Genomic DNA, 19,985 nt, shown 5'->3' on the forward strand with positions numbered 1-19,985 from the left:
TACAGCACTCGCGGCTGCCGCATCGCGGTCGGGAAGTGGGGCCGAGGCAGTTTCAGATAAGTTTTTTCAGTCTGACGATAATGTACGGATTTTTAGTATTATCTTGACGATGTCCACTATCTACAAACGGTAGTCACTTTTATTCTGAAGAAGGTTGGGTTATTCCGACTGAAACCTAGGTAAATCTAGGTACACTTTGCAACTGAGCCTGTTGGTTTTTAAAATTAAAATTAATATTTGTACTGTTGCTGACAGGTCCGCGAAATGTTGAAAATATTTAAAAATATTTTACTTGTATCTCCATTTTCAAGGGGATGTACCCTTTTGTAGCACATCACTGGTCTTTTTTGCTTCTTATCTCTTACTGATCGTTTCACACACACACACACACACACACACACACACACACACACACATCTACCTAACTGACGAATGGTGAGTGTATGACTAAAAAGTATTTTTATTAGTTAAGTAGTTTAGAATTACAAGTTACTGGGAAGTTTCGTAATCGTCTGCGCATATAAAACTAGATGGGAGACGAAAGTCTTCAAGATGTTATGCTTTGTGGTACCTGATGGCTTCACAGTTGTTCCGTGCTGTGGCATCCTGGCTCTGAGTGTTGGAGAAGTCATTAAAGTGCACGCGATGACAGGGGTGGAAGGTCACGGAAGACACACGGCACATAGTTATCTGTTAATAGGCATAGTACTGTTATTTGTTAATGTTAGACAGAGGTCATGTAATGTCATATTGACTGTATGCGTGTTGCTTTATATTCACCCATCGTAATGAAAGACGCAATACAGATGTGTTCAGAAGAAGTGCTTTCTATTATTTAGTAAGAAGTGGAAAATGTAGCAAAGTTTCCAGATCCCAGCACACAACTGCAACAGTGAAGAAGTCCACATCATTCCGGTCTACAGTGTTTGTTTGAACAGTTTTTCAAGATGCAGCAGTTCAGAATTTGAGAGTAACAGCACTCACAGTCTGAAGACAGGCATTTCTCAAAACAGTGTGTAACACTTCACCCTGGCATCCTCTTGCAGAACCCAGATTAAGTTCTATGTTGAGAATAAATGGAATTTTGGCGTGAAGTTTATATTAAAAACAGATCACTAAGAGATCAACAATCCTGACGAGAAAATTTATCGATAGGTATTTCTCGTACCATTGCATTGAACGCTACCGCACTGATTTCATGACGAAATAAATGAGCGTTCATATCTGAGAAGAAAATGGAATAACTTGTCAGTAAATACAAATTGTATAAATTGACAATAATTATGCTGTAGAAGGCTTTTAAATACTACATTTCAGAAAACAGCCAGAACAACGAAAAGCACATCACTGCTCCATGGTTTCCTCAATGACATCCCAGCAGTAAGTAGTAATCACATCTGTTACTCATCAACCTACAGCAACGCAGTACGGCCAACACAGCGATCTGGTTTTTCCTGTCATTGTTGGAATGTGGAGAGACATGCAAACATTTTTGATGAGCAGTGTCAAAGCCAACTTGAATTAACTTTTTATTGTTTGTTGTGATTTGTGTTGTACGGTAAATAAGGTGATCTGAGTGCGAAAAGTTATACATATGATGTGGCAGTTGCATACAACAGAATATAAGTTTTAAACTAAAAATTTAGTAACTAATTATCGATACTGACCACAAGCATGGAACAACAGATTAAACAGCGTTTGACAAGTTGAAGCGAATAATTTAGCGACCAAACAGATACTAAATTAAAAGAACTGAACGCAAGGATTGAAGCTCAAGGTACGAGATTAGATAGTACTAATGCCAATACATGTGCTCAAGGTAATGAACACAGGCGCACAAAGTGTTACATTTGAAAAGGTGATAGCAGAGACTAAGGCACAAACGACTGCTGTATTGGAAACCAAGGATCAGAAATTAGATGAACACATAAGGGACACGTGTAAATGAAAAATTAGAAACCGATAATAGACTATCTCAGTTACAAGGTGCAATGTCTATTTGAGCAGAGGAGCTACATTCTAAGGCGATGACTTAGAAATAAATGAGATTACTGAACAGTTTAGAGAGGTGGCTAGGGATTTAACACACATTAAAGATTTCACTGAGCAAGAATTTATGGAAATGCATAAGAAAATCTCAGACATGACTGTTTGATCGAACAGTTTGTGGAATGATTTTCTAAACAAGCTTAAAAATAAGCACAGGTCATCAAATACACAGGAAGAGCCAAATCCTGAATTACTGGATACTAGGTATTACATTAATAGTTTGAGTAGCTACAAGAAATATAATGAATGGCACTTAAGAAAATCTAAGTACCCAGATGGTCCCCTCAGAGGAAAACCTTTCAATAAAACTGTTGGTCCATAGACTACACTACTGTGTAAGGAAAGATATATGCTATTATGGGTGGTCAAGAGTAACTGAAATTTTTACTTCCATGGTACGATTAGACAATTTAAATAAAGAATAGGAAGACTTGCAATCCAATAATAATGTAAGAACAATTAAAGGTATTGTAAAAGTCGAAGACAAAGTAACAAAGGAAAGGGATAAAAATACTGTTTATAACACAAATAAGGGAAACAGGGCTGAGTAAGTAGACCAGTAGAGGGACAATTTGTGTATCCAACTATGGAAGAGAACAATGGATGTTCTGAAGCAGGGACCAGTCTTCAGGACGTAGCATTACAACATAAGTCCACAGACAGAAAAAATGGTAGCCATCACACATGTGATGTCAATGCAAGAGTTGTTACTGAGGAAGAAAACAGTAGCACAGAAGAACAAATAAAAGTGATAGTACCTGGTAAGGTTTTTGGAATGGATGATTATATTCACTTAGATTCAAGTAGTGAGAGATCCCTAATATTCCAGAATTAATGCTAACAATACTTATTAAATACTTGTGCACAATAATCCCTGTCATAGGTATAACAGCAATAAAGGGATTGCTATTAAGGAAGAAATGTGATTACCAATAACAATTAATACCTTTATCTTTTATCAAACTTTATCGGTCGTACCAAATCTTAACCTAGATGTACTTCTAAGTTTAAACTGCCTAATTGACAATAAACTATTTATTTTAATGAGAATGGACTATGATAGATAAGAGAATAGAATACCATTTAAAAATAAATCAATAATTTTTAAATAATGACTTCAAATGATGAATCATGTGCATTTAGTGGCTAAATCTGATGTAGTAGTAGTAGAGGAACCTACCTTGAGTTGTAGTTGTCTATTTTATATACTGGATTCAGAAATGAATAATAAGGATACAAATGTCTCAGTTTTGGGTGCTGCTTCTAATAAAGCATGTAATAAGTACGTGGATATAATATTATGATGATGTTTGATTGTGGGGACCTCAACTGCGCGGTCCTCAGCGCCCGTAAATAGTCGCAATTTCTACACAGTCCAATTTTTATACAATACAATTTAGCTACTGTCACGAATGACGATGATGAAATGGTGAGAACAACACAAACACCCAGTCCCCCGGCAGAGAAAATCCACACCCGGCTGGGAATCGAACCTGGAGCCCCACAATCCGGAGCCAGCAACGTTCGACACTAAACTACGAACTGCGGACCGGAACACAGTATGCAATGCTATAAAAGTTTACTATTCGCCCTGAAATTGTACCTCCTCTTGCTGGACAGCAGTGCACAATGAAAGAATACATTATGTGGTAAAGCATGGAATGTCTATTGACAGAAATGATCAATTATAACACTGGAGGGTATCCAATGACAATGTATGAATATTTTGCGAGTTTATCTTAGTATATTTTGTAAGGGTTTGCTATATTTAAATTTATCACATAACCATATGTGGTGTGGGTTTGTCCGCTTTGTAATAGAAGGAAGTAACTGTGATTCAAATGATTCAAATGGCTCTGAGCACTGTGGTACTGAACATCTTAGGTCATCAGTCCCCTAGAACTTAGAACTACTTAAACCTAACTAACCTAAGGACATCACACACATCCATGCCCGAGGCAGGATTCGAACCTGCGACCGTAGCGGTCGCGCGGTTCCAGACTGAAGCGCCTAGAACCGCTCGGCCACACTGGCCGGCGTAACCGTGATTGCCGTGAGTTTTGTAGAAAGGGATTTATTCTAAAAGACATGATTGGTTTTGAATAATTGTCTAGAGACAGTTAATGAATAAATTCAAAAACCTGTACAACGATTGATAACATTACTACAATCTCGATAATTATCTTATACATAATTTGCGTTATCTAGAGAATTCAAGAATGGGCTACAGGAGTAGCTATATAGAAGCAACACACAAATAGCTTATAGTTAAGAAATTAGTGGTTTTATCATTCCAATAGGATGTAATGACGTATTACAGGAAGGGTGAATTGGAGCAATACATAGGTAGTTTCTGGATAACATTCATAACAGGAAATGATACTGGAAGTCTGTTGGAAAGAAAGTAAGTGAGGGAGACTTATTCTGAGTTAACAGAGAAATTTGAGGTTAACCTAGAAGTGTAAGTGGTTTACCAGGCATTGTTGTGGTTCGCCCACATTGCAGACGACTAGGTAACTGATGAAGGATGATAGAGACAGAAGTATTTTTATTAGTCAATAAGCCTAGATTCTCAAACTTTTTGAAAGTGTTGTGTGGATTTCAGCTGCTACCGATGGACAGCGCGTGTTTACAAGGTGGGAATTTTACGACAGTTTGCGGTACATGTTGTCTTGGCAGTGGACCGAAGGAATCCGACGCTTGGTTGTCTGTCAGTCGATACAGAACTGTCATCGCCGGCCAGTGTGCCCGAGCGGTTCTAGGCGCTTCAGTCTGGAACCGCGCGATGGCTATGGTCTCAGTTTCGAATCCTGCCTCGGGCAGTTAGGTTTAATTAGTTCTAAGTTCTAGGGCACTGACGACCTCAGACGTTAAGTCCCATAGTACTCAGAGCCATTTGAACCATTTGAGCCACCTTCATCGATGTTTTAAGAAGTCATGCTCATTGAGAAACTGCTGACTTCATGCTAACTGATTGTGAATTGGAGGTGTAGAATGATGCAGTTACGTCGCATCTGCAACCAAGCAACCCGAAATGATGTAATGTACTCCGTCTTCAGGCCACAAGTGGCCCATCGGGACCATCCGACCGCCGTGTCATCCTCAGTTGAGGATGCAGATAGGAGGGGCGTGTGGTCAGCACACCGCTCTCCTGGTCGTTACGATGGTTTTCTTTGGCCGGAGCCGCTACTATTCGGTCGAGTAGCTCCTCAATTGGCATCACGAGGCTGAGTGCACCCTGAAAAATGGCAACAGCGTATGGCGGCTTGATGGTCACCAACAAACTGCCGGCCACACCCAACAGCGCTTAACTTCGGTGATCTCACGGGAACCGGTGTATTCACTTTGGCAAGGCCGTTGCCCAAATGCTGTAATAGAGGCCATCAAATGTCAAGCAAGGCAGAGTTCCTGACAGAATAGTTCTGGTCGCGCTTCCTCGGATGGCCAACAGGCTACAGCAAGTCCTGCGTATCTTCAACTGGGCTTGTACACTAAGAAGGACGTTCGAAGCTTGCCTGTGTGTATCTCTCGGCTGGGGGGTTATTGGCGTCCATTGTGCCTTTGTCTACATGTACCTGGCACTTTCATTGTGATTAACACCTGAAACGAGGGGTTCGATCAGAGCAGTAGGGCCTGGCACTTCCATTCATGCTATGTAGTACACATGTCACTGCATATAGCCGAATCTTAAAAAGTTACAAGCTGGGGTGGCCATTTGTGCTGGTAATTGGTCAAACACTGTAGTAAGCCTCACACATGTTTTGCCGTTGCTAAAGTTATAAAATGGTCTCGGTGCTCTTCTGCATGTTCGTTGCAAACATGTGAAGAAGCAATGAAAAGCAAATCAGTAACCCAACAGGAACTCTCATTTCCCTATCGTCACCATACCTACCTCCTCGGTCTAACTTCAGAGTGATTCTGTACTGTCTCCAACCACATGAACCTGTGAAATCTCAGCTTGACCACATCGCCGTTTCACTCCTGTGCACAGCCCCTCGTGTACCAACAAATGGATTACCTATAATACTAAGTCACCTCTGATCTCATCGTGAGTTACTGAGTAAGTATGTTGTGAACCATGAACCATGTGCACGTGTAGGGACATCTACATCTACATCTACATCTACATGATTACTCTGCAATTCACATTTGAGTGCTTGGCAGAGGGTTCATCGAACCACAATCATACTATCTCCCTACCATTCCACTCCCGAACAGCGTGCGGGAAAAACGAACACCTAAACCTTTCTGTTCGAGCTCTGATTTCTCTTGTTTTATTTTGACGATTATTCCTACCTATGTAGGTTGGGCTTAACAAAATATCTTCGCATTCGGAAGAGAAAGTTGGTGACTGAAATTTCGTAAATAGATCTCGCCGTGACGAAAAACGTCTTTGCTTTAATGACTTCCATCCCAAGTCGCGTATCATATCTGCCACACTCTCTCCCCTATTACGTGATAATACAAAACGAGCTGACCTTTTTGCACCCTTTCGATGTACTCCGTCAATCCCACCTGGTAAGGATCCCACACCGCGCAGCAGTATTCTAACAGAGGACGAACGAGTGTAGTGTAAGCTGTCTCTTTAGTGGACTTGTTGCATCTTCTAAGTGTCCTGCCAATGAAACGCAACCTTTGGCTCGCCTTCCCCACAATATTATCCATGTGGTCTTTCCAACTGAAGTTGTTCGTAATTTTTACACCCAGGTACTTTGTTGAATTGACAGCCTTGAGAATTGTACTACTTATCGAGTAATCGAATTCCAACGGATTTCTTTTGGAACTCATGTGGATCACCTCACACTTTTCGTTATTTAGCGTCAACTGCCACCTGCCACACCATACAGCAATCTTTTCTAAATCGCTTTGCAACCGATACTGGTCTTCGGATGACCTAAATAGATGGTAAATTACAGCATAATCTGCGAACAACCTAAGAGAACTGCTCAGATTGTCACCCAGGTTATTTATATAGATCAGGAACAGCAGAGGTCCCAGGACGCTTCCCTGGGGAACACCTGATATCACTTCAGTTTTACTCGATGGTTTGTCCTCTATTACTACGAACTGCGACCTTCCTGACATGAAATCACGAATCCAGTCGCACAACTGAGACGATACCCCATAGGCGCGCAGCTTGAAGTCGCTTGTGAGGAACGGTGTCAAAAGCTTTCCGGAAATCTAGAAATACGGAATCAACTTGAGATCCCCTGTCGATAGCGACCATTACTTCGTGCGAATAAAGAGCTAACTGCGTTGCACAAGAACGATGTTTTCTGAAACCATGCTGATTAGGTATCAATAGATCGTTCCCTTCGAGGTGACTCATAATGTTTGAATACAGTATATGCTTCATGATTATCAACCTGCAAAAATTGACATTTGAGAGTTATTTGTACGGATTGCTCTCGCACCCCCACCCCCTCAATCCACATTCGCATTCACGCCTCAGCTCACTTCGTATTGGAGTACCACCTGAGCATCTAGCAAAATGGGGGACACTGTCTGAAACCAAGCATAGGTGCTTTAATGAAATGACGCTATATGATTCCAGAGACCTTTTCAAGTCTCAAACATCTGTGATGTATACATGCGGACAAGTGACGAACGAAAATTTGTACCAAGACGAGGAGCAGGGTCAATACCGAGTTGGCTGTTGCGTGAATGGGCATATGGACTGAAGTGGGAGGCGTCCTAGGGGTAGTCAGTGGAAAGCCACTGTGCCAGGGTGGCGTACTGGTTAGCGCCTCTGTCTAGTGAGTAGGAGATTTGGGTTCGAATCCTGGTCATGGTAAACATTTTCATTCGCCAGGAAACATTCCTCACACACAAATAAAGAAAAGATGTTATGTGGACATGTGTCCCTAAACGCTTACTTTCCATGTTAGAGCTCATTTTATTACTTCTCTTCAAATGCCCCCATAAATGAAATTCAAACGGGTTGAGGTCAGGGGAGCGTGGAGGCCATGGAATTAGTCCGCCTCTACGAATCCATCGCTCATTGAATCTGTTGTTGAGAAGCGTACGAACACTTCGACTGAAATGTGCAGCAGCTCCATTGTGCATGAACCACATGTTGTGTCGTACTTCTAAAGGCACATGTTCTAGCAGCACAGGTAGAGTATCCCGTATGAAATCATGATAACGTGCTCCATTGAGCGTAGGTGGAAGAACATGGGGTCCAATCAAGACATCACCAACAATGCCTGCCCAAACTTTCACAGAAAATCTGTGTTGATGACGTGATTGCATAATTGCGTGCGGATTGTCATCGGCTCACACATGTTGATTGTGAAAATTTACAATTTGAACACGTTGGAATGAAGCCTCATCCGTAAAGAGAACATCTGCACTGAAATGAGGATTGACACATTGTTGGATGAACCATTCGCAGAAGTGTACCCGTGGAGGTCAATCAGCTGCTGATAGTTCCTGCACACGCTGTACATGATACGGAAACAACTGGTTCTCCCGTAGCACTCTCCATACAGTGACGTGGTCAACGGTACCTTTTACAGCAGCAACTTCTCTGACGCTGACATTAGGGTTATCGTCAACTGCACGAAGAATTGCCTCGTCCATTGCAGGTGTCCTCGTCGTTCTAGGTCTTCCCCAGTCGCGAGTCATAGGCTGGAATGTTCCGTGCTCCCTAAGACGCCGATGAATTGCTTCGAACGCTTTCCTGTCGGGACACCTTCGTTCTGGAAATTTGTCTCGATACAAACGTACCGCTCCACGGCTATTGCCCCGTGCTAACCCATACATCAAATGGGCATCTGCCAACTCCGCATTTGTAAACATTGCACTGACTGCAAAACCACGTTCGTGATGAACACTGACCTGTTGATGCTACGTACTGATGTGGTTGATGCTAGTACTGTAGAGCAATGAGTCGCATGTCAACACAAGCACCGAAGTCAACATTACCTTCCTTCAATTGGGTCAACTGGCGGTGAATCGAGGAAGTACAGTATATACTGACGAAACTAAAATGAGCTCTAACATGGAAATTAAGCGTTTCCGGACACATGTCCACATGACATCTTTTCTTTATTTGTGTGTGAGGAATGTTTCCTGAAAGTTAGGCCGTACCTTTTTGTAACACCCTGTATACACAACAGACGTTTTAGACTTGCAGAAAGTCTCTGGAATCACATATTTTCGTTTCATTTAATGCAACATTTAACATTTATTATTTAATTATCGATCTGCACTGGCTTTGCACAGCTAGCACAAAGTCTTTAATATTATGTAATCTGACATTAATCTGAACATACAGACATTAACGTACGTAATACGGCGTAGTCAGAGACAGTCTGAAAAACTGCTGGGGGTATTTCGCTGTAAGACGTGTTGATAAACAAATGTTAAGAAAAACAATTCGAAACGCTGCGCCGTCTCCGGGTTGATTAGCACTGAAGTTAGCCAATCAGGACGCTGCGAGTGAATATTCAAGTTGTCTGCCGGATACACTTAGTGTCAGATGTACTCACAGCGTACGTGATAGTACATGGTGATGCGCAGAGTTGGGCTCGGGTTTGGAGCCTTACTACCATCCCATGTCCAATTTGTGCATCGCTCTCTTGTCCGGTTTTCGATAACCAAACGAAGAACACATTTGGCGTCACCACATCTGGCGGGCAGCTTGAATGTGCTCGCTCAGTGGCTTAACTGCCTAACTTCAATGCTAATTAACTCATAAACGGCGCAACATATGGAATTTATTTTTTCTTAACAATTATTTCTCTGCACAATCTACCTTGGAAAACCTTTACAACCTTTGCAGATTGTTTCTGAACGCCCTGCAAATGATGCATTTTGATTCAAAGTAATTATAAAGCACAGTAATTACACTGAAGCGCCAAAGAATCTCGTATAGGCATTCGTATTCAGATACAGAGATATGTAAACAGGCAGAATACGGCCCTGCGGTCGGCAACTCCTACATAAGACAAGTGTCTGGTGCAGTTGTTAGATCGCTTACTGCTGCTGCAATGACAGGTCATCAAGATTTAAGTCAGTTTGAACGTGGTGTTATAGTCGGCGCACGAGCGATGGGACACAGAAGCTTCGAGATAGCGATGAAGTGGTGATTTTTCCCGTACGACCATTTCACGAGTATACCGTGAATATGAGGAATCGACTGAAACATCAAATCTCCGACATCGCTGCGGCCGGAAAAAGATACTGCAAAGACGGGACCAACGAAGACTGAAGAGAATCATTGAACGTGACAGAAGTGCAAACCTTCCGCAAACTGCTGCAGATTTCAAAGCTGGGCCATCAACAAGTATCAGCATGCGAACCATCATCGATATGTGCTTTCGGAGCCGAAGGCCCACTCGTGTACCCTTGATGACTGTAAGACACAAATCTTTACGCCTCGCCTGGTTCCGTCAACACCGTCGTTGGACTGTTGATGACTGGAAACATGTTGCCTGGGACTGTTAAAGCTGGTGGAGGCTGTGTGATGGTGTGGGGCGTGTGCAGTTGGAGTGATATGAGACCCATGATACGTCTAGATACCACTCGGTGACACGTAATTAAGCATGTTGTCTGATCGCCCTCATCCACTCATGTCCATTGTGCATGCCGAGGGACTTGGGCAATTCCAGCAAGACAATATGACACCCCACACGTCCGGAATTGCTGCAGAATGGCTCCATCAACACTGTTGTTAGTTTAAACACGTACACTGGCCACCAAACTCCGCAGACATGAACGTTATTGAGCATATCTGGGATGCCTTTCAACGTGCTGTTGAGAAGAAATCTCCACCCCCTCGTACTGTTATGGATTTATAGACAGCCCTGCAGAATTCATGGTGTCAGTTGCCTCCAGCACTACTTGAGACATTAGTTGAGTGCATGCCACGTCGTGTTGCGGCACATCTGCGTGCTTATGGGGGCTCTACACGATATAGGCAGGTGTACCACTTTCTTTGGCTCTTCAGTATATATAAGACAGAACTTCCTAGCGTGAAACACGCCAAAACGTCATCCAAATCAAATGTGTAATAACTGTAAGAGATAGTTGTACAGAAATTCGCCGGAATCACTAGGGTAAGATGATTGTACATTGGTAGTTACAGAATCGCGCGTGTTGACATTAAAATCACGAGAATACCGCAGTAGCTCGCTTGTCGCAAACATCTCGCTGTAGATGACTACAACAAAAACGCTAGTTATATTTGGGAATATTTCCGAAATGCGTCTTGCGGCCAATAAATAAAGAAAAAATCGATATTGGCAATTGCAAGTGTTATTGTATGACAAATAAAACCAACACAACTTCTTGCTAGCAGATGACCACAGCGCTTAATATGACGTCTCACAACATGGTGGCCAAGTTTTCAGTTGGCTTGAAATATGGCGGCGTCTTGGTCAGTCTGTTACAGCCTGATTCCTTTCCCCCGTCTGCTCCTTTTCCTCGAACATACTCGCATCCTCTACACCGCCCGCTGCCTTGATCCCCCTCATCCCCTGGCTGTTCCTATCCTCTCCAACCCCCGCCCTCTGCTGCGTCTTTATCGTTGTGTCCCCCTACTCTTCACCTCTACACCCTTCATCTCCATTCCCAAGGTGGCTTCCGTCGACTCCCCCTCCCAAATGATGCCCTCTCTCGCTCCATTTATCCCTCCTACCAACTCTGATCCTTACCTCCCCGTCCCTTCCTCTCTCCTTTCCCCGGGCTCCCTCTTCCCCCTCCATAATCCTGTTTTCTCACTGCCTACCCTGTCTCTGCCTCCTTTTTCTCCCCTGAGTCCTTCTTGCCCTCCCCTCCACTGCCTTCCCCACTCCTTCTCGCATCCGGCTAGTCCCCCCTTTTCTATGTCCCCTCCCTCCAACGGCTCATCCATTTTTTCTTTCCCCCCCCTCATAGATCTGCGTCCTCCTGCCTCCCCCCCTCCCCCAATCTGCCACCGAGTCAGCTGTATAGTGCTGTAATAAATGAGTGTTCAGTGTTGTATGTTCCCTATCAATGTTGCTAACAGCTACCATACAGTCGCTAGTTGTGTTTTTTATCTCATGCAAACAGAAACCAGACTGTCGCCATGTCTGTTTAATTGTGCCTGTCTACTTTGTGTCTTCATTCGCATCATCACTGCAGTGTTTTTTACATTTTAAATTCCACAACTTTCCGCCATTTCGCAGTTTTCTTACAATGTCACCGTTTTATCGTCTGTTTTTCTTGTTTGTTTATATTCTCATTATGTTTTTTACTTTCCTGTAGGCTGTAGAGCAGCAAATTACGCTGCTGGCAGTCCGCCCCCACTGGGGGGGGGGGGGGGGATCGAAATGCAATGAAGGTTAGTCTATGTTGTTTGCACTGGTCGTTGTTGCATTTAGCAGAGCCTACGAACTGCAAGACCATTGCCTGTGGCCATGGGCTGCCGACACAGGGAGCCACGTCGGGTTGCCGTTGTGCAAAGGCTGTTCATTCAGCTGACTGCCTCACACATGACAGAAAACTAGCCAGACAGACTTTAGCAGATCTTGGACATAATCATGTTTGCGTGAGGTGCTCTTATTGACAATATGGAAATAGCCTTTAAGTGTTGGCCGTGTAATTCAATGAGGTCATCTCCATTCGTGTCATAGATTACTTCAAGACAACTATGAAATACTGAACACAGGATGCAGTGCAATTTGCGTCTGACACAGACAAACTGTAAACACAGACGCATACTACTGTTTGGCCTTTAGCCATTGTTCACTATGTGACAAAGCACACTTAAAGCTTCTCACTATAAGTGACAATTAATAATAAAATTTTTGATAAAGTTAAAGGGCTCTGTAATAGTACAGGGCCATCTCTGTTTAATAAATTAAATTCTTTACGTGTTGTGGAACATTTTCAACTAAATTCACCTTAAAACTAACTCTTTAATTATTTTTTTTACTAAACACTGACCCACAGAATTTTTCCTGACAAAGACAACTCAGACTTAACCTATTCATTTACTAACCACAATATACAAGTTCAACGCAATGTGACTGCTATACATTAACAATATGACTTCCAATAATCAACAGACAAGAATGTCCCTGAATTTCAAGAAATCCTAACAATAATAAAAATTTAAAAAAATGAAATTAAAGAAATATGAAACTACCTCCAACTCTGTTAATTGTCTAAACTCATTGCAGTCACATACCCTGATATTGGAAACCCCCATTCTTTTTTTATAAACCACTTACTTCGTAACACGAACTACAGCAATTACAGCAAGTAGCAACAACGGCCAGCTAAATAAAATGATTCCTACTACAATAGACTCTAACTACTAGGAGGCATATGGTTAGCAAGAGAAAGATTTTGTTGTAGAGCAAACAATGCATTTAGAAAAATTTGCCTCATTCTTGTGACATCCAGTGCCAAAAATTATATAGTTGAAACTTCTTGGCAGATTAAAACTGTGTGCCCGACCGAGACTCGAACTCGGGACCTTTGCCTTTCGCGGGCAAGTTCGCAGGAGAGCTTCTGTAAAGTTTGGAAGGTAGGAGACGAGATACTGGCAGAAGTAAAGCTGTGAGGACCGGGCGTGAGTCGTGCTTCGGTAGCTCAGATGGTAGAGCACTTGCCCGCGAAAGGCAAAGGTCCCGAGTTCGAGTCTCGTTCGGGCACACAGTTTTAATCTGCCAGGAAGTTTCATATCAGCGCACACTCCGCTGCAGAGTGAAAATCTCATTCTGGAATTATATAGTTGTCAATAATTCCACTGCCCAAATATTATCAACCATACATCCATCCTCATACATTTCCTTGTGTGTCACATTACAATGCATGTCCTACCAATACAAAGTCTCCACTTAGGAAAAACATGTCCACATACTTCTCTATCCACTCGATAACTGCTAGTTCGTCCAGCCACAGAATCTCTTGCCGAGGGTGCAGAGCGCTGTCAGCGATATTAACACAGTCTACAGGGCTGCCAACATACAAACAGGCTACTTACAATGTGACTGTATGGAAAGCAAGCTGATTGTCGGTACCGGCACCTGGTACAGCTCTTTCTGGCACCCACAGCCGTATGTAGATGTCCTGTTCACACAAAAGCAAACGTTCAGTCCTGGTTTTTACGAACTCTCAGGCACTATATCGCACCTCGACCACCCCACTGCACGACCACATCTTAATGAACATAGAAAATGTCTGAGACTGGAACAAAGCCCTACACTTGGAAAGCCTTTTTTCTTGTGCGTCATCGGTCGTCTGCCTGGTTTGCGGGCCGCCAAGAATTCCTTTTCTGTGGCAGCCCTATCTCAGAATAGCACTTGCACCCTACGTCTTCAATTATTTGCTGCATATATTCCAGTCTGCCTTCCTTTACAGTTTTCAACCTCTACAGCTCCCTCTAGTACCGTGGAAGCTATACCCTGATGACTTCGCAGATAGTCTACTTTTGTGTCTTCCTTGCTCCGCCACTGGTTTTTCTACTTAACTTCATCTGCTTCATCACGAGTTCTCATGTTGACTCTCTCGCTGTTCTCATTCCTGCAACTTCTCATTACTTTCGTCTTTCTTCGATTTACTCTCAGTCCATATTATGTACTAGCCTGGTTATTCCATTCAACACATCCTGTAATATTCTTTTTCACTCTCGCTGTGAACAGCAATGTCAGAGAGACCTCCACCCGAGTCTAGAGAAAAATTGAATATGTTAGCTAGATTTAATATTCGAAATCTTAGTGACCCCGTTTTTTTTTCATTCCAAAACATTTCGAATTTCGTGCAGTGTCTTAATTACCCTTTCTGCGTCTGCGATTCCTCATTAAGTATTCCTGGCTTTTTTGAGCTTCCCAATGCTTCAATGATACCGTTTGGCATCGCTTCACGTGGTTCCAAGTTTGGCCAACAGTTCACAGTGGCGTTTGCTTTCATGACTCGCCGTTTGTTTGAAGTGCAGAACAGAGAAGTGTCGTGAGTTGTGCTACTGCATTTGTGAATGAACAATAACTTGTGTTTAGTTTTATTCTGTGTATACTGAAATTCTTGGTTATGGAACCATCCTTACGTAGTTCCTCAAGGGCAAGGGAAAGAAATACGCGGCTGGTCCCGGCCGAGATTCGAGTCCTCCCTCGGGCATGGGTGTGTGTGTGTGTGTGTGTGTCCTTAGGATAATTTAGGTTAAGTAGTGTGTAAGCTTATGGCCTTTGCAGTTAAGTCCCATAAGATTTCACACAAATTTGAAAATTTGAAAAGAAATACGGTAAGTTTACAATACAGTTATGTATGCATTTTTTTGAGTAATTATTATGTAATTTCTAATGATGCCATTTGGAATCATTATTTTATTTATTAACCAATAGCTTCAAAAGAACATTTGCAATGGATATGGCATATGTGCAACATTTACAGTAAATATTCATCATCATCATCATTTAAGACTGATTATATCTTTCAGCGTTTAGTCTGGAGCATAGTCCCCTTTATAAAATTCCTCTATGATCCCCTATTCAGTGCTAACTTTGGTGCCTCTTCTGATGTTAAGCCTATTACTTCAAAATCATTTTTAACCGAATCCAGGTACCTTGTCCCTGGTCTACCCCGACTCCTCCTACCCTCTACTGCTGAACCCATGAGTCCCTTGGGTAACCTTGCTTCTCCCATGCGTGTAACATGACCCCACCATCTAAGCATGTTCCCCCTGACTGCTACACCTATAAAGTTCATTCCCAGTTTTTCTTTCATTTCCTCATTGTGGACACCCTCCTGCCATTGTTCCCATCTACTAGTAGCTGCAGTCATCCTAGCTACTTTCATATCCGTAACCTCAACCTTGTTGATAAGGTAACCTGAATCCACCCAGTTTTCGCTCCCATACAACAAAGTTGGTCGAAAGATTGAACGGTGCACAGATAACTTAGTTTTGGTACTGACTTCCTTCTTGCAGAAGAGAGTAGATCGTAGCTGAGCGCTCACTGCATAAGCTTTGCTACACCTCGCTTACAGTTCTTTCACTATGTTGCCATCCTGTGAGAATATGCAGCCTAAGTACTTGAAACCGTCCACCTGTTCTAACTTTGTTCCTCCTATTTGGCACTCAGTCCGTTTATATCTCTTTCCCACTGACATTACTTTCGTTTTGGAGATGCTAATCTTCATACCATAGTCCTTACATTTCTGATCCAGCTCTGAAATATTACTTTGCAAACTTTCAATCGAATCTGCCATCACAACTAAGTCATCTGCATATGTAAGACTGCTTATTTTGCGTTCACATATCTTAATCTCACCCAGCCAGTCTATTGTTTTCAACATATAATCCATAAATAATATGAACAACAGTGGAGACAGGTTGCAGCCTTGTCTTACCCCTGAAACTACTCTGAACCATGAACTCAATTTACCGTCAACTCTAACTGCTGCCTGACTATCTATGTAAAGACCTTTAATTGCTTGCAAAAGTTTGCCTCCTATTCCATAATATCGTAGAACAGACAATAACTTTCTCCTAGGAACCCGGTGATATGCCTTTTCTAGATCTATAAAGCATAGATACAATTCCCTGCTCCACTCGTAACACTTCTCCATTATTTGCCGTAAGCTAAAGATCTGGTCCTGACAACCTCTAAGAGGCCTAAACCCACACTGATTTTCATCCAATTTGTCCTCAACTAATATTCGCACTTTCCTTTAAACAATACCTGAGAAGATTTTACCCACAACGCTGATTAAAGAGATATCTCTGTAGTTGTTACAATCTTTTCTGTTTCCATGTTTAAAGAATGGTGTGATTACTGCTTTCGTCCAGTCTGATGGAACCTGTCCCGACTCCCACGCCATTTCAATTATCCTGTGTAGCGATTTAAGACCTAACATTCCACTGTATTTGATGAGTTCCGACTTTATTTCACCCACCCCAGCTGCTTTATTGCACTGCAATCTATTGACCATTTTCTCCACTTCCTCCAATGTGGTCCTATTTCCATCATCAGTCCTATCCCATTGTACATCGAAATACGAAACATTACTGATCGTATTTTCACCTACATTGAGCAACTCTTCAAAATATTCCCTCCATCTGCCCAAAGCGTCCACAGGATTCACCAGCAGTTTTGCTGACCTGTCCAAAATAGTTGTTATTTCCTTCTTACCTCCCTTTCGAAGACTGCTAATTACACTCCAGAATGGTTTTCCAGCAGCTTGACCCAAGGTCTCCAACCTGTTTCTAAAGTCTTCCCAAGATTTCTTCTTGGATGCTGCAATTATCTGTTTGGCTTTGTTTCTTTCTTCAACATAACTTTCTCTGTCTACCTGAGTTCTAGTATGTAGCCATTGTTGATACGCCTTATTTTTCTTTTTACAGGCTGCCTTGACTATGTCATTCCACCAAGCTGCTTGCTTCATCCTACCTTTACACACTACTGTTCCAAGACATTCTTTAGCCACTTCTAGTACTGTGTCCCTGTACGTTGTCCATTCCTTTTCCAATGACTGTAACTGACTACATTCAACTAACTGGTACCTTTATGAGTTCACTGTTATGTACTTGTGCCTGATTTCCTTATCCTGAAGTTTCTCCACTCTTATCCTCCTACATATGGACCTGACCTCCTGCACTTTCGGCCTCACAATACCAATTTCACTGCAGATTTAACAGTGATCAGTGTCATCAAAGAATCCCCTGAATACACGTGTGTCCCTCACAGCCTTCCTGAATTCCTGATCTGTTATTATATAGTAAATGACAGATCTGGTTCCCCTGCCTTCCCAAGTATACCGGTGAATCGGCACATAAATCGAAGAGTTGTTTCCCGTTCCTGTTGGCCTCCATATTTACCCATAACCTTTCTATACCCTTCTGTTCGATTTCCAATCCTGGCGTTAAAATCACCCATGAGCAGAACACTGCCCTTGTCCTTTACTCTAACAACTACATCACTGAGTGCATCATAAAAACTATCCATCTTATCTTGAGCTGTCCCTTCAAAATGCGAATATACTGACACAATCCTAATTTTCTTGCTAGACACTGTCAAATCTATCCACATCGGTCGTTCGTTTACATACCTTATTGCAGCTACGCTGGGTTCCATTTCTTTTCTGATGTAAAGCCCTACACCCAATTGTGCTATTCCTGCTTTGATTCCTGACAGGTAGACCTTGTATTCTGCCACTTCCTCTTCTTTCTCACCCCTTACCCGAACGTCACTAACAGCTAAAACGTCCAACCCCATCTTACTTGCAGCCTCTGCCAGCTCTACCTTCTTCCCAGAGTAGTCCCCATTGATATTAATAGCTCCCCATCTCGTTACCATTCGTTTGCCGAGTCGTACCTTAGGGGTCCCTGGTTTGTCAATTAGAGGTGGGACTCCGTCACCTCCAAAGGTCCGAAGATTTTTGCAGTAAATATTCATCACACAAAAAAAAAAAATTCCCAATTTTTTTCTAAATGTGACGCACAAAGGGTTAAATGCAAATATCACAATAACTATGACCATTGACGAAATGATAGGCACGTCATCATGAAACTGACACAGAAAGCTATAAGTAAAGCCAAAATGATTACTTTTTATCGAATAGTTCCTGTAAGATCTTTTGAGAAAAATTGAGGGCATACGCCTCGGTTCTGTCATCGCTGACCAGCTGAAATACGGCAAAACACTGTCGGCCTCCCCTCCCGAAAAACGAATTGACTCGCCCAACGCTTTGGATGAAAACTGGTCACTGTCCATCAGCCACCCTATCCTTCACGGACTGTAACACATGACAATCACACAATTCATTCACCACGTGACAGGTGACTGACAGCTGTGTCATCCTCAGTGATTCATTGTCAGGTGCGGTACGGCTGAGTGCGGAATCAGCAAGCCGCGCCCCCAAGCACTGTCAGTGTTCAGACCTGGAGCCACTGCATCTCAATCAGATAGCTCCAGGCTGAGTTCAGTCCGGTCTACTCTACATCTACACCTATCTCTATACCCCGCAACCCACCTGACGGTGTGTGGCAGAGGCTGCCTTGAGTACCTCTATCGGGTCTCCCTTCTATTCCAGTCTCTTATTGTTCGCGGCTCTGGGTGGGCTCTAATTTCTCTCATTTTATCCTCGTGGTCTCTTCGCGAGATACACATAGGAGGGAGCAATATACTGCTTGACTCCTCGGTGAAGGTATGTTCTCGAAACTTCAACAAAAGCCCGTACTGAGCTACTGAGCGCCTCTCCTGCAGAGTCTTCCACTGGAGTCCAGCTATCATCTCCGTAACGCTTTCGCGATTACTAAATGATCCTGTAACGAAGCGCGCTGCTCGCCGTTGGATCTTCTCTATCTTTTCTATCGACCCTATCTGGTACGGATCCCTCACCGGTGAGCAGTATTAAAGCAGTGGGCGAACAAGTGTACTGTAAACTACTTCCTTTCTTTTCAGACTGCATTTCCTTAGGATTCTTCCAATGAATCTCAGTCTGGCATCTGCTTTACCGACGATCAACTTTATATGATCATTCCATTTTAGATCACTCCTAATGCCTACTTCCAGATATTTTATGGAATTAACTGTTTCTAGTTGCTGACCTGCTATATTGTAGCTAAATGATAAAGGATCTTTCTTTCTATGTATTCGCAGCACATTACACTTGTCTACATCGAAATTCAATTGCCATTCCCTGCACCATGCGTCAATTCGCTGCAGATCCTCCTGCATTTCAGTACATTTTTCCATTGTTACAACCTCTCGATATACCACAGCATCATCCGCAAAAAGCCTCAGTGAACTTCCGATGTCATCCACAAGGTCATTTATATATATTGTGAATAGCAACGGTCCTACGACACTCCCCTGCGGCACTCCTTAAATCACTCTTACTTCGGAAGACTTCTTTCCATTGAGAATGACATGCTGCGTTCTGTTATCTGGGAACTCTTCAATCCAATCACACAATTGGTCTGATAGTCCACACGCTCTTACTTTGTTCATTAAACGACTGTGGGG

This window comes from Schistocerca cancellata, chromosome 10 (genome assembly GCF_023864275.1).
Source record: "Schistocerca cancellata isolate TAMUIC-IGC-003103 chromosome 10, iqSchCanc2.1, whole genome shotgun sequence".
Classification (NCBI taxonomy): Eukaryota; Metazoa; Arthropoda; class Insecta; order Orthoptera; family Acrididae; genus Schistocerca; species Schistocerca cancellata.